The sequence below is a fragment of the Epinephelus moara genome, chromosome 16, assembly GCF_006386435.1.
Source record: "Epinephelus moara isolate mb chromosome 16, YSFRI_EMoa_1.0, whole genome shotgun sequence".
NCBI classification, from domain to species: Eukaryota; Metazoa; Chordata; class Actinopteri; order Perciformes; family Serranidae; genus Epinephelus; species Epinephelus moara.
In genome coordinates this window covers 43,067,630-43,081,342 of record NC_065521.1, presented here as the reverse complement: position 1 = coordinate 43,081,342, position 13,713 = coordinate 43,067,630, and the positions used below count along the sequence as shown (strand labels likewise).

The following is a 13,713-nucleotide window of genomic DNA, read 5'->3' as shown; positions in this document are numbered from 1 at the left end:
CCACAGTTTTGTCCTCCAGTTACACATTTCAGTATGTGGGCAGGAAATTTTAGTCTGATAATCAGTCACTTAATTTTAACTGCATTATTCAGTCTAACGTCATGTTGATGTTCAATCAGAGGTGCCATATCTGACCCATCAGCATCAATCTTAGACAACACAATACCTGCAGTAAATGCTGCTGCATGCAGTTACCTTAATGGTTGTCATTTACAAAAACCTGTACAGCTGTGTTCATCACATTCACACTCTGCTGCAGTTTTTGTGTCACCATTTTGCTGGCTCTGATACAGGAAAATTACATTATTCAAAATTCTGTCAAAAAAAAGCTCTGATTTATTCAGCTGTTTTTTCAACAAGCCAAACAACAGCAGCGCCGTTTGAATCGCTGCAAAAATCAAAGATGTGGGATGTGATTCAAATGGAACCAAGCGAGGTGGACTGAACTGTCCTCTTGTTTTAAACCACAAACTGGAGAGTCAGCACAGAGGACAGCAGGTGAAACGCTGAACAGTGTTTTCCCACCAGAGAAGCTGTATCTGTAGACGCTCTGATGGACACACACACAGTGATACACCAATGATCGACGGAGCAACTGATACAACTCTTTGTACACAAGGCTCTGCTTCAAACCGGCCAACTCTGCTCTGCCTACAGCTCTGGTTGAAGCCAGTGAGGGGAAGGGGAAGCAGTCATCACATGTACTTGACACCACTGTCTAGATAGCAACTATTATTAGTCCCAACAAACCACTCAGTGCTTCCTTCTTTAGCTGGAACTTCAGACTCTGTTCACACTGCTGTCTTCACTTTTCATTGAATCCTACAGAGACAGCTATTATGAAGGTGCTTCATGTGTCAACAAAACAAAACACAAAAAACCTCCAGCCATTACTGTAATTACCATAACGACTGTGACCATCACTGCAAAGTTGCCTGTTCACCGCAATTTACATTGTGAGTCACTGTATCAGATTTGTATGGATTTCTTCACGTCACACATCAACACAAGTTTATTGTTTTCAGGCAAAGACAAGGGAGAAGAAAAGGCTGCGGAGTGATGACAGACAAGAGACAAGAGGAATAACATCCTCTGACAAAGAAGAGGACGTATACTACCAATAATTTCTATCAAACTTGCATTTCTCCAGCAGTTTTTGACAGGTTTAAATGATGATTTACAAGCACGCACTTACTGATCGTTATTTAAAAAGCTCAAAATCTTAAACTTTGAGACCATAAGTGACTCATCTGAGACCACAAGGAATTGTTCTCAGGCTCATTGTAAAATCTGACTTATTGATCTTGCTGTTAAGAAGCAGAAAAATAACATTATTTCAGCCAGAATTCTTTTAAACTCTGCAACATTAGTCAAAGGTTTAAACTGTCCACTCACAGGGTCATTGAGTGCATCCCTGGTTGATTTTGAATTATGAAAAACTGCAGGAGGATGTGTTCCTTTATTTGCTGAGAAAATTCTCCTACTGCATAAGCTAAATAAACTTTTACAAAACCCTCTTGGATCAGCTGGAAAACGCTTCGTCACAAAGCTGAAAACGGCTGTTTTTCTGACACCGTGAAAAGTTGACTTCGAATACAAATGGTTCTGACAGGACAGCCACGCTACAAATATGATGCACTGCTGTAGATTAAACTACCCAGCAGTACAAGAGATTACATTAAACATCTACAGCAGTAAAATACAACATACACATTAATGCAGCAGTTATATTAGTCCAAAAACATCTGATATAATAGTAAAACAATGTTAGGAAAATTTTACTGCACAGTGATTTTAATACTGTGAGTACATTTCACTGATAATACATAAAGTAATCTTTTAAAGAAATAACTTACACTTAAAGTGGAGTATTTTCACAGTACTGAAAGTAAAGAAAGAAAAAAACTTCTTCCCACATTGTCATCTACAACTGCATTAGATGTAGGCTACAGATCAATGTGCTCTCATTTGTTATTTTATCTTTTTCCCACAGCATCAGGAATCATTGCCACTGATATTTACAGATGCTCCATATGACATCTGGCTCGAACATTTAACCTGCTGACAGTCATTAACATCACTGAGTTTTATAAAGCCTGTTCTTTAGTCTTAAGTTGATATAATCGATGCAAAAAGAAGAAACTTGAAGGGCTGTGTGTGTTTTGTAAATCCTGCAGCAGAGCTCTTAACAGAGATGGCAGTAATGTGAACATGAGGAGCTGACAATAAAGTATTTTATCTGCATTGTGTATTTATTTGCCAGGGTTCAGACCTTTAAGTCCACCAAATCCACCAAGTTTGGGTTGACTGATTCGTCTGATATCTGGACTTAAACAGCAATTCTTGGTTAAAATAAAAAAACAACCAATGAGCACAGCAGGGGGAGCTAAATATAATTTAAAGTGTCTTAAAATAGAAATGGAGTTTCTATTTGCAATTTAGTGACGAAATGGCAAAAACAAAATGACCTGTGCTTCAAATGGACTGTATTCATAATAAATACGCCACAATAATTTAAATAACCAGCGGCGATTAATCAGTCAATGAGTGTGTGTGTGTGTGTGTTTGATGTGTGCACATGCAGCAAGCAGCAGCAACCCATCGTCCAACACCATGAGGAGGGAGACTAACATACATGTCAACGCCAGTGCAGATTTAAATGAGACGGGCTTGGCCAGACGGAGGACTTTTGCCACAGCAAGCGAACACACCGTCTGCTAACAGTTAGTAACTAAATTGGCTGGCAGACTTTGCTACAAGCCAATTGGCTGCTGAAACAGGTGACATGCTTTTCATTCTAAAACCAGCCGCTGGCGACTTGATGAAGTGAATCTTCGGTCTGAACTGAGCTACAAGTTTACAATACCGTCTAATATCAAGCAAATACATTTTATGTTTGTATTTTGTATGACTATTGTAGTGACGTGGGACTGCATGAGAAAGATACCAGATTATTTTAAGACAGGACCACATAATTATGACTACAATTAACATCTGTATTCATGTTGTATGTTTCAGTGTTGATGCTCGGGGCTAAATGTGTTAACATGATGTTTTTTCAATCTGTGACTAAAAGGGACATTCAGAGTAAAATAAAACAGTTCAATAGCACTGAAAACCAAAAACCATGACAGTGGTATAGTTACCACACAGACATGGACAGTCCCACATGGGTCTGATGGTGTATGTGTCTTTGTATTTTAAATTAATAAGGGCTGTAGATCTACCTCATGGCCAGATTCTCTTCCCAGTCTTAAACCAAAGACTCCCGGCAGCTAAATGGGCGGTTGCATTACTAATTAAGCTAATTAAAAAGTGCCCTCTTGAATTAACCGAAGGATAGTTTCTCCACCACAAGCCAGTTGAGGGAACTTCCATTATGTACCCTGGTTTTTAATAACGTCAGCTCTCTGGTAGTGACAAAAGGACAGAACTGCACCGGAGAAGATGATGAAATGTAGCACAAGTCCCAGGCTGTATATGGAAACAAAACACCAGCACTTCTCAACACACAGAGTCACTAGAATCACGCTCCCTGTGGTGGACTCCATAAAGCTTCTGTAATTTTCTAAATTAGAGTATTACCACACTTCATTTCACGGTGAGTTATCAAAGGCAAAAAGTCCAGCTGTGTTCAAACAGTCCATTTTTTAAAAGGTTTGTGTGGAGTCAGTTTTACTGGTGGTTTGATCCGTCTCACCTGTTAAAGTAGCATGAAGATAAAGTACTGTTGCTATGGTTACCTGTTGTGCCCTGATTTAGAACTCTAATTAAACTGGCGGCCAGAAATGTTTGCAATGTCTCATTATGAGATTTTAACAGACACCTTCAAGCCAATCAGAAACAAGGATTTTTAGTTTTTCTCAGTTCACTCTGCACTGCAGTGCTGGGGTCTCATTATAAAACAATGCATAGGATCCATACTAAAAATGGACGTGCGAACAAAAGCCAAAAACGGTGTGCGCCAAAAATCATTCAATCAGGCCTTCACCTCACCGTGTGCATTTCCAATTGCCCATCTCTAAAATGTCCGTAGGCATGGGCCAAAGTTTCTCCCATCAAGTCTGTTTTTATAGAGGCGTACGCCTCTTTCAGGCCTTGTTTTGTTCATACGCAATGTTTATAAATGAGACCTCAGGTCACTGCTAAACTCCCCTGATGAGGGCTTGGTTTAGGAAAAAAGAACAGGGTTTGGCTCTAGAACCCAGTGAAGGTCGGCGTTTGTTGGACCCATCCATCACCCCTCCCGCCTACCCCAGTCGGACTTTTGCCGGCAATCAGCCGCGCATCATGCCAACATTAAAGGACGCCTTTTTTCATTGTATCTGATGCTGCAAGTCACTGCCCAAGCACCAGATTTCAACGACTTATGAGTGAGACCAAGCTCTACAGTTTTGTGCAGATGGCACCCCACCTCAAAACATGTCCATGGCATTAATCAGAACACACAGCTAAACTGGACATAACACTACCATAAACAGGTACTTTTTCTGGCCATGGGGTGAAATCTGTTAAACTTCAGAAACAAAAAGGGCAGCAACTAAAGGTTATTTTAATAACTGATGAATCTGGTGATGAGTTTCTTTCTTAATTAATTAATTAATTAATTAATCAGTTTGTCTATTAAATGTCAGAAAAGAGCATAAAATCCATGACAAGATCCTAAAGCTCAAGGTGGTCACATACAGTCGCTTGTTTTGTCCAACAGTTCCAACATACAGTCCAACTAACTCATAAGACAAAGAAAAGCAGCAATTATCCGCACAATTAAGAAGCTGGAACAGGCTAATGTTTGGTATGACATACGCCTGGTTCAGACTGCACAATAACAGCCAGTTTATAGCTCGTCTTACACACTGTCCAGAAGAATGTGCACGTCCCTTTCTTTTTTCCTTATTACTATCTTTTCCTTTCATTTTGAATGTTGTTTGTACATTTGTAATGTACTGTTTGTTCTAATGCTGAAAAAGCAATGAAAGGTTTAATCAAAAAAATATGGTGTAGTCTGAACGCAGCATTAAGCGACAAATCCAGTGTCAAAATATTTGTTGATTAAACAAGGGGGAAAAAACAAGGAAACCTGGACTCAACTGAAATATCTGTCATAAATCCACCTGCAGAAAATGGACAGAAATATACTATTATGCTCCAGTTATTTCGAACAGGTGCCAGAGCCTCGAGACACAGCCTTGAAAAACATAACTACAGCGAGAGTAAATCTGAGGTTGGCTTTTACTTTCATTTTCACTGGTAAGCATGCTCACAAACAGCAACCAACAATCCTGCATGGTATCTCTTTAAACGGGCCAAAGCAGATATACAATCAGATAACTGCTGTCTGTCTGAGACATTACACAAAAAAATAAAAATAAAATTAAATTATATCTTAATACAGATGACGATTAGATGCATCTCTGGCACACACCATCACATCCACGATGCATGATATATTGTTAGGCATATCATTAATAAGTGCTGCTGCGTATAGACATTAATTCAGAATTTAAAGCCTTAAGGTGATGATGAAAAAGCAGAGGAGCATGTCCATCAAAATGGGTTAAGAGCTTGTGTATGACACAGACAAGGAGTAATGAATGCAAGCAAAGGGGAGGGAATTCGCACCAGTTCTTTGTCACTTAACTCATCAATATTCCATGTCAATATTCTGATCTCTCTGTTAGTTCTGATTACTTGCAAGCTGTCGTGTGTCTCACCTGTGTGTTTTACATTCACAAGTGCAGGCTGCAAAGTAAACCTAAGAGCCCCCAGGAGAGCAATTGTTCCTTTATGTTATACGTCCTAAACCTTTTTGTCTTCAGTTATTTCATTCCTACATTATTTCATACCTCAAGAATCATCTCTTTGTCTCACACACACACAAACACATACACACGCAACCTGTGTGCCAGTGTATAAACACAGTTGCTGTCTGATCATCTGTTGCTGCAGTCAGGTCATACCTCTCTCAGCATGACGCAGACAGGAAGAAAGCAGGATGCTGATTTGAGACATAAACACCACTAAGATCTTTCAACACACACGCAGGTGTGTACGTCTCACCTCGCTCAACAGGTAGGAAATTAGACAAAGACAAGACGACAGGTTCAATCTGGGCGACGGAAAGTGAGATTGGAAATAAATACATGACATGCCGACAGTCGCTCTGTCCTGCTGTTATTGTCATTTAGCATCATCTGATGTTTACTTCCTGTATTGCTAAAGACATAAAGACTAAACTGTTGTGTTGATAAAGTCGGATTTTGCAGGAAAGGGTGAAGAGTATGACAAGTTGCTCAATGTGTTCCTGAGCAGCTGCACCAGCGCATATGGGACTTTAAAGAGAAAGGTGGTGATATTATTTATTTTCTTATAGTTAATTAATTCAGATTAAAATACCAAAGTACCAAAACCTTTGCCAGAGAGCTCCACCATAAACACACACACTGTAGTTTAGCGACTCATCGCCACACACACCGTCCTGCTGACACAATTACTCACTACAGCACCAACTGTGGATCAATCCACCACCAGTGGCGTGCACAGACTTTATGAAGGGCAGGGGTGAAAAGAAAAAAAAGGGCACTTTAGCGCGCGTTTTGTCTCCCAGGAGGGCACTGTAGCGCGCATTTTGGCTCCCAAGAGGGCACTTTAGCGCGCGTTTTGTCTCCCAGGAGGGCACTGTAACATGCATTTTGGCTCCCAAGAGGGCACTGTAGCGCGCATTTTGGCTCCCAAGAGGGCACTGTAGCGCGCATTTTGGCTCCCAAGAGGGCACTTTAGTGAGTGTTTTTCAACAATTGGGCCACGAGGGGGGGTGACTGCCCCCCGCCCCCCGTGCACACCAGTGTCCACCGCTGAAAACAGTCCCTAACAAACACAGCATTTTGTTCGGTTTTGATAACATTGGCTAAAAACCAAACACCCCAGCTGTTTAGACGCATTAGTGAGCCTTTTCAGAAATGAAACCATAATTAGGTCTGATTTAAAGATTGACATTTTAGGGACAAATCGGCTTGGGGTTGTGTGCCACAGACAGGAAAGGGAAGTCAGATAGTGCTGAGAGACAGACGAACACAGTGGTGATTTTAATCAATATGAAAAATACAAAATAACACCAGCCTTCTCCTTTACGTGTCTCACTCGAAAGCACTTGTAAAGTTCTATAGTTTTGGGGACTGTTGCTCACTTTCCCCAACATATGTGCATTTTGGGTTTGAAGAGGCATTACAGTCATCATTAATTTTAGTCCACGGGTCATATCTATAACTGTGATCTCAAAAGGAAGAATCTGAATAGGGAAGACCATGATGAATAACTTCATGCTTCCAAATATCAATGCATGTATCACAAGAGTTTGTTCAGTCTGAACATATGGGAAAAAATAGCTTTTCTCAGCTGATCATAATTAAAGAATACTGGCCTGTTTTGCTGTTGGCTGTAAAAACATCACTGATGCAAACAAACACGCCACATTGGACCTTTTAAATTTTAATATTAAATGACAGACCAGGTATGTTTTAATTTTTCAGCCAAATGTTTTGTAGACGATGTGCTCTGTCGTATGAGGTGACATGCTGTTGGCACTAAATGATCAAGTACGCACATCCGATCAGAAAAGGGCAGGTGGCTACAGAACCTGTCGCTGCTGACTAATATATACGCACACACACACACTCAAAGGCTAGTTATTAATATATTAATGAGGTCCTTCACTTGCCAAATGTATTCACTTAATCCCTAATCTTAAAGTCACAGTGACACAAAAGTTAAAGCGTCCTCAGCTTCAGGAATGTGACGAATTTGCATGAGAGATGGAATATGTGTAAATCCTTTAGATGTAATTGAATTGCTTAACAGTGGGTGAATCCAGCATGATACAGAGCAGTAGGGAGAAATGGAGCTGTAGTCAGTGATGTAGCTGTAAAGGACTGTTAGCCTCCATCCTTGCCCCCTCGCATTAAAGGATCAGAGAGAGAAAAATGAGGGAGAAATTGATAAATAAGAGCACAACCACACTTTCTAGGAAATGTAAACAAAGTTTTTGCCAACTGTAATCCAAACAAACACCTCTGGCCTGTGATACTGCTTTGCTACCTGCTACAACCCACAAGCTAACAGATTAGTGTGGTTTTATTTGATGAGCTATGTTGGCTAGTCCCCCTAAAATCAAGCCACCAAGTTTAAGATGGGTCTTCAAAAATATTTTACTGTTTTACAAGAAGAGATTTTGCTACAAGAACATTCAAAAACGATTTTCTACATATATATCTGGCATAAAGCATATCAACTTTGGGACACTCAGAACTTGGCAAATATATGTATATTTTTATTTCATTTTGTCTTTAAAGCTGATTACAACTACAGAGGTAAACCAGCTGAGACAAAAGGGTCATTCCACACATTTTTATGCTGATCATCATATAATGGCCTGTAATCAAATAATAATAATCAGGGATGCAACCTGGACACACAACTCATCATCCCTGAATAAAGGCTGGGGTCAAAACAAAGCGCTGGATAACATATTGGAAATCAACAGTAACAAGTCTTTCTAAAAACCAGTGTCTCTTTTACTCAGGACAATCCAGTGTTGCAGTATTCGAGATCGGTCTTGGTCTCGAGACCGGTCTCAAGACCACTTTTTGAAGGTCTCTGTCTCGTCTTGGACTCATTTGCATTTCTATTCTGCCTTGTCTTGGTCTCAGACCAAGAAGAACTCGGGATTTTATTTCAAGACCATAACTGCTGATATATCACTTAATTGCTTGTACAGAAACAGAGTGTTGAATAAAGATAGTTAAGGTGATTTTAGCTCCTTAGTGTTTGTTTTTATTTGTTCATCAAAAACAAAGGAAAATTCCCACAGATCCAATTTACAACTACAATGCCTTTTGCCTATTTTATTAAAACATTTCTCAGAGTACACTTATTCCTACACATATGTATAGAGCTTATATGGCTATAAAAGAGGTAAATGATGAATCTTCATTTGTTTTTGTGGGTGTTTTTATGGAAATGTGGATCTTTTGGAACCATTTCAACGATGGTTTACATGTTCTTAATTTTAACGTAGTGTGTAACGCAGTGTGGTACTCGCACACAAAGAGTATAGAAGTGGATCAAGAGACAGACCCGCAACCCTCCCTCTATCAAACTCAGACCAAACTCTAATCAAATATTAAAACTAGGCAGTGCTGGTTAACTATAAACAAGGTTAAATCACTACATTGCCTATTTCTTGCCTAAAATGTTTTCAGAAACATATTTTAGTGCCCTGTTTAGCTGTAATAGCGAGAGGTTGTGAACAGGAAGTGGGTGCCATGCTATTTCCTGCATAGCAAAAACAGAGGCTGAAAAAAACTGAGCAGCACTGATCAAATATCAACCACGTTTCTTTCACTGCGATGCCCGGTTTTCGCGTGATCCAAACGGATGAGTTTGCATTAACTTATCTACAAGCGGGAGTGTTAATTGGACGGCGCTGTGCATTCTGGTAGTTGTAGGTTTTCTACCTCTTGGGCAAACGCAAATGCCACAGTCCCTTTTCTCTGTTCTCTCTGGTCATGTAGCGCCAATTTCAATATTTTCTAAGGTATTTTCAACTGCATAGACAGCCTGGTTTAATGAAAAGATCTCTTTCCAGCTGTGAAATACTAATTTAAAAAAGTTGTCCCTATGAAACTTTCAACATCGTGATTTTCCAGACTAACCATGACTGTATTGCAGAGGAGGAAGAAATAAACATCTCTAAACCTGGACACATTAAGCACAAATTATCTGCACTGCTGGATACCTCAAGAGGGGAAGTGAGAAAATATATCTTTTGTGATTTGGGTGAACATACCTAGTAAGGCTAATCTCAGTGAGGATTGGCTATAACATCCACACTCTGGAGAAGTGTCCTCATCTTTCTAACATCGGTCCAGTTATGTTTAGAAACAGCACATAGACACACACTCAGTTCAAGTTCAAGAGAAAACAGAAAGGATCCTTCTCTCGCTCCCTGCAGTCTAAACAGCCCAATCCTCAGATACTGAACAGACTCAACAGACCTGCTGCTGCCAAGACTGAGAGAGAGACACACAGAGGGATTTACTGAAGATAAACTCTGCAAGAGGATTCCAGTCCTCACTGCAATACTCCTGATGTTAATCTGAATATGAAATGATATGGGACAGGGTGAAATTGGCCAAGCGGTTACCATGCCAACCAGCACCTCAAACCCTTCTCATCTCCACAGCAATCCGGCGTTACATCGACCTGTCTGTTCAGCCATTTGAACAACCTCTGATTTGAGTGTGCACGTACAACAAAATCATTTAACACAAAGCTTTTTCGACAGACACAGTGACTGAACGGCATTCACGTTCTGTTTGAGATCACAGACTGAATCATTTCTAAATATAACACTGTGTTTTGCAATCAAAGAAATAAGCCCATTCTCCTTCCTTTCATTCATATCTTTGTGACATCCCACTCACACTGCACTCGACCGGCAACAAGTGCTCTCTCGGTTGAAAATACGACCGACAACATGTAGGCCTGGTCTGCTCCCGACCACTCGCACAAACACAAAGAAAGAAAAATGAAGAGTAAAGTGTGACTGAGGTAAGATCCCTCCTCACAACATCGTCTGTGTAACAGCTACAGTCATTTTACCAACTCATAACTGAAATACAAATGATCCTGCTCCTCCTGTGGGAACAGACTTCAGACCACTGACCAGACAAAACACATTTACAGGCCTTTCTCTGTCTTTCTGAACAACTGAATGAATACAGAGGACAACACAGTGAGCAACAGGTACGCTGTGATTCCAGTTGTACCACCATCAACACCACTTTACCTTCACATCAGTGGACACACAACAATCAGCAATCAGTATTGATCACTGGTGCTGTAATTTGTGCAGAAAGGAGGTGATTATAAAAATCTTGATGAAAAGGTGGATGATGAGAGACATGGGCAGCAAGGACTGTAAACTTTTTCTTTAGTCATGACATCCAAATCTAGGGCTGCAATTATGGAATATTTTCTACATTTTCTTGATTGTTTGGTCTATAAATTGTCAGAATACGAGGAAAAATCTATCACAAATTGTCTGTTTTCTCCAGTCGACAGTCCATAACTCAAAGACGTTCAATTTACAAAATATAGAAAACAAAAGCAAGTAACTCCTCACATTAAAAGCATGAACGAGCAACTGATAATAAAAACTGAATTACTGATTTTCTTTTCATCCATTAAGTCAATTCCGTTTTAAGGTAATTTTGACTACAATCGCCTTACTTTCCGGCAAACTACAAAGCCTAATTTATGATAGGGTGCTTGACACTTTTGATGAGTGTCACTCCACAGGAATGATGTATTTTCCACAGAAAAATGTGTTGCTCCACACTTTTCTGTCATGTGACGCACCTGGCGAATTTTGTTACGTCACAGACATTATTTGGGTAAGATTATGAGTTGGTACTTTTAATGATGACATCTGTTTTTGGATGCAACCTTTACAAATAGACTCGAACAAACCACAAAATGTTCATTGTTCATTTTGCTTCAGTGAATAACTAAGTGATGTTACACAATGGTAATCAAGCCAGCATCAAATTCAAGAAACATTTGACAGTAAGAAAACTTCTACACCTGTGTGTGTGGACAATATCCATCATTATATGACTGCAGTTCGCTCGACTTATTATCATCACACCTAACAACTCTTGGTTAAACTGAGCTTATTCAGGACTGAGGATGTTAACGGTTAACCATTAATCTGTTCCAGACCGACATGCACAACCAGTCAAAAATATTCTCTGCAATTAACCGCAGAGAATATTTTTGACTCCTTATACATAGATTCATTTAGCTACTCTTCAGTTTCCTGCACTGCGCACCAAATGGGTCTGGTGGGAGCTAGCTAGCAGCGCTGCTCATTCATTGATTACAGCTAGTAACGCCATCCAGAACCAACAATGTTGTATTGTACCCACCTTCTAGTCTCCCTCCCAGGTTGCCCTGTTGAGTAAGCAGCTCAATTTTGAGCCGTAAACCCCCTTTAGCATTATCAGCTATAGGTATTAACACTATTAGCTCTGTTAGCACCATTAGCTGTGTCAGCTAGTTGTACTAACATAGTTAACAATGCTAAAGGGGTTTTGTCACTAAAAATGAATCTATTTATTCACTGGGGCAACCTGGGGGTAGACCAGAGGGTGGCCACCATGTTTCCACAGCAACGTTACCAGCGGTAAATGCCAAATGAGTGGCTGCAAGCTAGCTCCCTCTGAAATGCAGAGTGGCCAAAGCTAACGTTAGCTAACCAGTGGAGCCGGAGGGTGGGCAGTGGGCATTATGTTTCTGCTTGTTAACACGGCTGGTTGCCTATCTGTCAGTAAAGCCAACAGAAAATTAAATAAAAGGCAAAACATGATTATCACAAAACATTAAAATTTTACCACCTCTAAACTGACAGCGCTTTGAAATGTAGCGCTAAAGCTCATTGAGTCACTGGAGTGCTGGACTGAAAAGAAAGGCCTCTTGTATTTTACATCATTTTAGCTTTTTTTCTCAAAAATTTAACAGTTACCCGTTAATGGGTGTCAGGCTATGACAGTGAGATCCCTATTCAGGACATCCAGATTCATTTTATATTAGTCTTCAGGGAACAACTTTTAAATACAGTACATGAATGCAACACGACGTCAAAGCTCTGGATGGATACACACAAACACTAGCCTGGTTCCAGACCATAGACCCCGCCCACTCAACTGAGTAGGCTTGCATCTCTGGTCTGGCATACTTCAATGAATTTGCGATTTATCTCGTCCAAACGATGGACGGACCAATGAACGCCGGGGGTCTAGCGATTAGCCAATCAGCGCCACGCTGATGTCAAGCTGTACGCCGGTGGGTAACTGGTAAGGATAGCAACAATGGCGACCGCTACAGATCCTACAGACCACATTAATGATGCTATCGAGGTATTTCGCCACTACTCGCGTTAATGGAGGACCAAATTAAGGAAGCTGCTAAACTGGATTTAACGGCGATGCAGCTGGGCATGCACGACGACGGAGACATTTTAAACGGGCAATGCTCGCTTGTTTTCGGCACCCCCGAGGCATGGATACTAATGACGTCAGATTCTGGGTGAGTCGTTGATCTCTACTGATTGGTTAGGGAAAAATCAAATTCCCTCCCCCTTGTAAATCGCCTTCAATGGAAGCCATGTCAGAGTGAAGGTTCTGGGAGCTTCAGTCTGACACTCAGGCTACACAAACACCTTTTCAGTTTATCACATCAAGCACCTCCCTTAACTTCTCAACCCAGGAACAGAGCAAAAATAAATCTCAATATCAAACCTTTTCTCAAGTTAGATCAAGTTAACAACTGGACCTTAACTGTTTAAAAGCAGATTAAAGAAATTATCAAAATAAGGACTGTAGAATGCAGGAGTACTAAGAAGAATGCAAGGAACACTTGTAGTACAAAATATAGCACTGGGAAGAGAGAGGTGTTAATTAAAACTGTTCTGTCTGTTTAGTCATATCTGGATTCTCATACTATAGTCTCACTAAATAAACAAGAAAGCATTTTAATCAGCTTTTAACTGGAGTTGAAGTTTTGTATTTGAGTTTATTTTATTTTCTTCTCTTGAACATAAACATTTCAAACTGTAGGGCAAAAGTTAAGTCTGACAGATAAGATGGAAATGTG

General features: G+C 40.2%; 1 protein-coding gene across 1 annotated transcript in view; it reads right to left on the bottom strand.

Annotated features, from left to right (window-relative positions):
- The window catches only part of LOC126402875 (nucleolar protein 4-like), a 245,629-nt gene that overhangs the window by 229,657 nt on the left and 2,259 nt on the right, over nt 1–13,713 (bottom strand). The window lies entirely within an intron of this gene.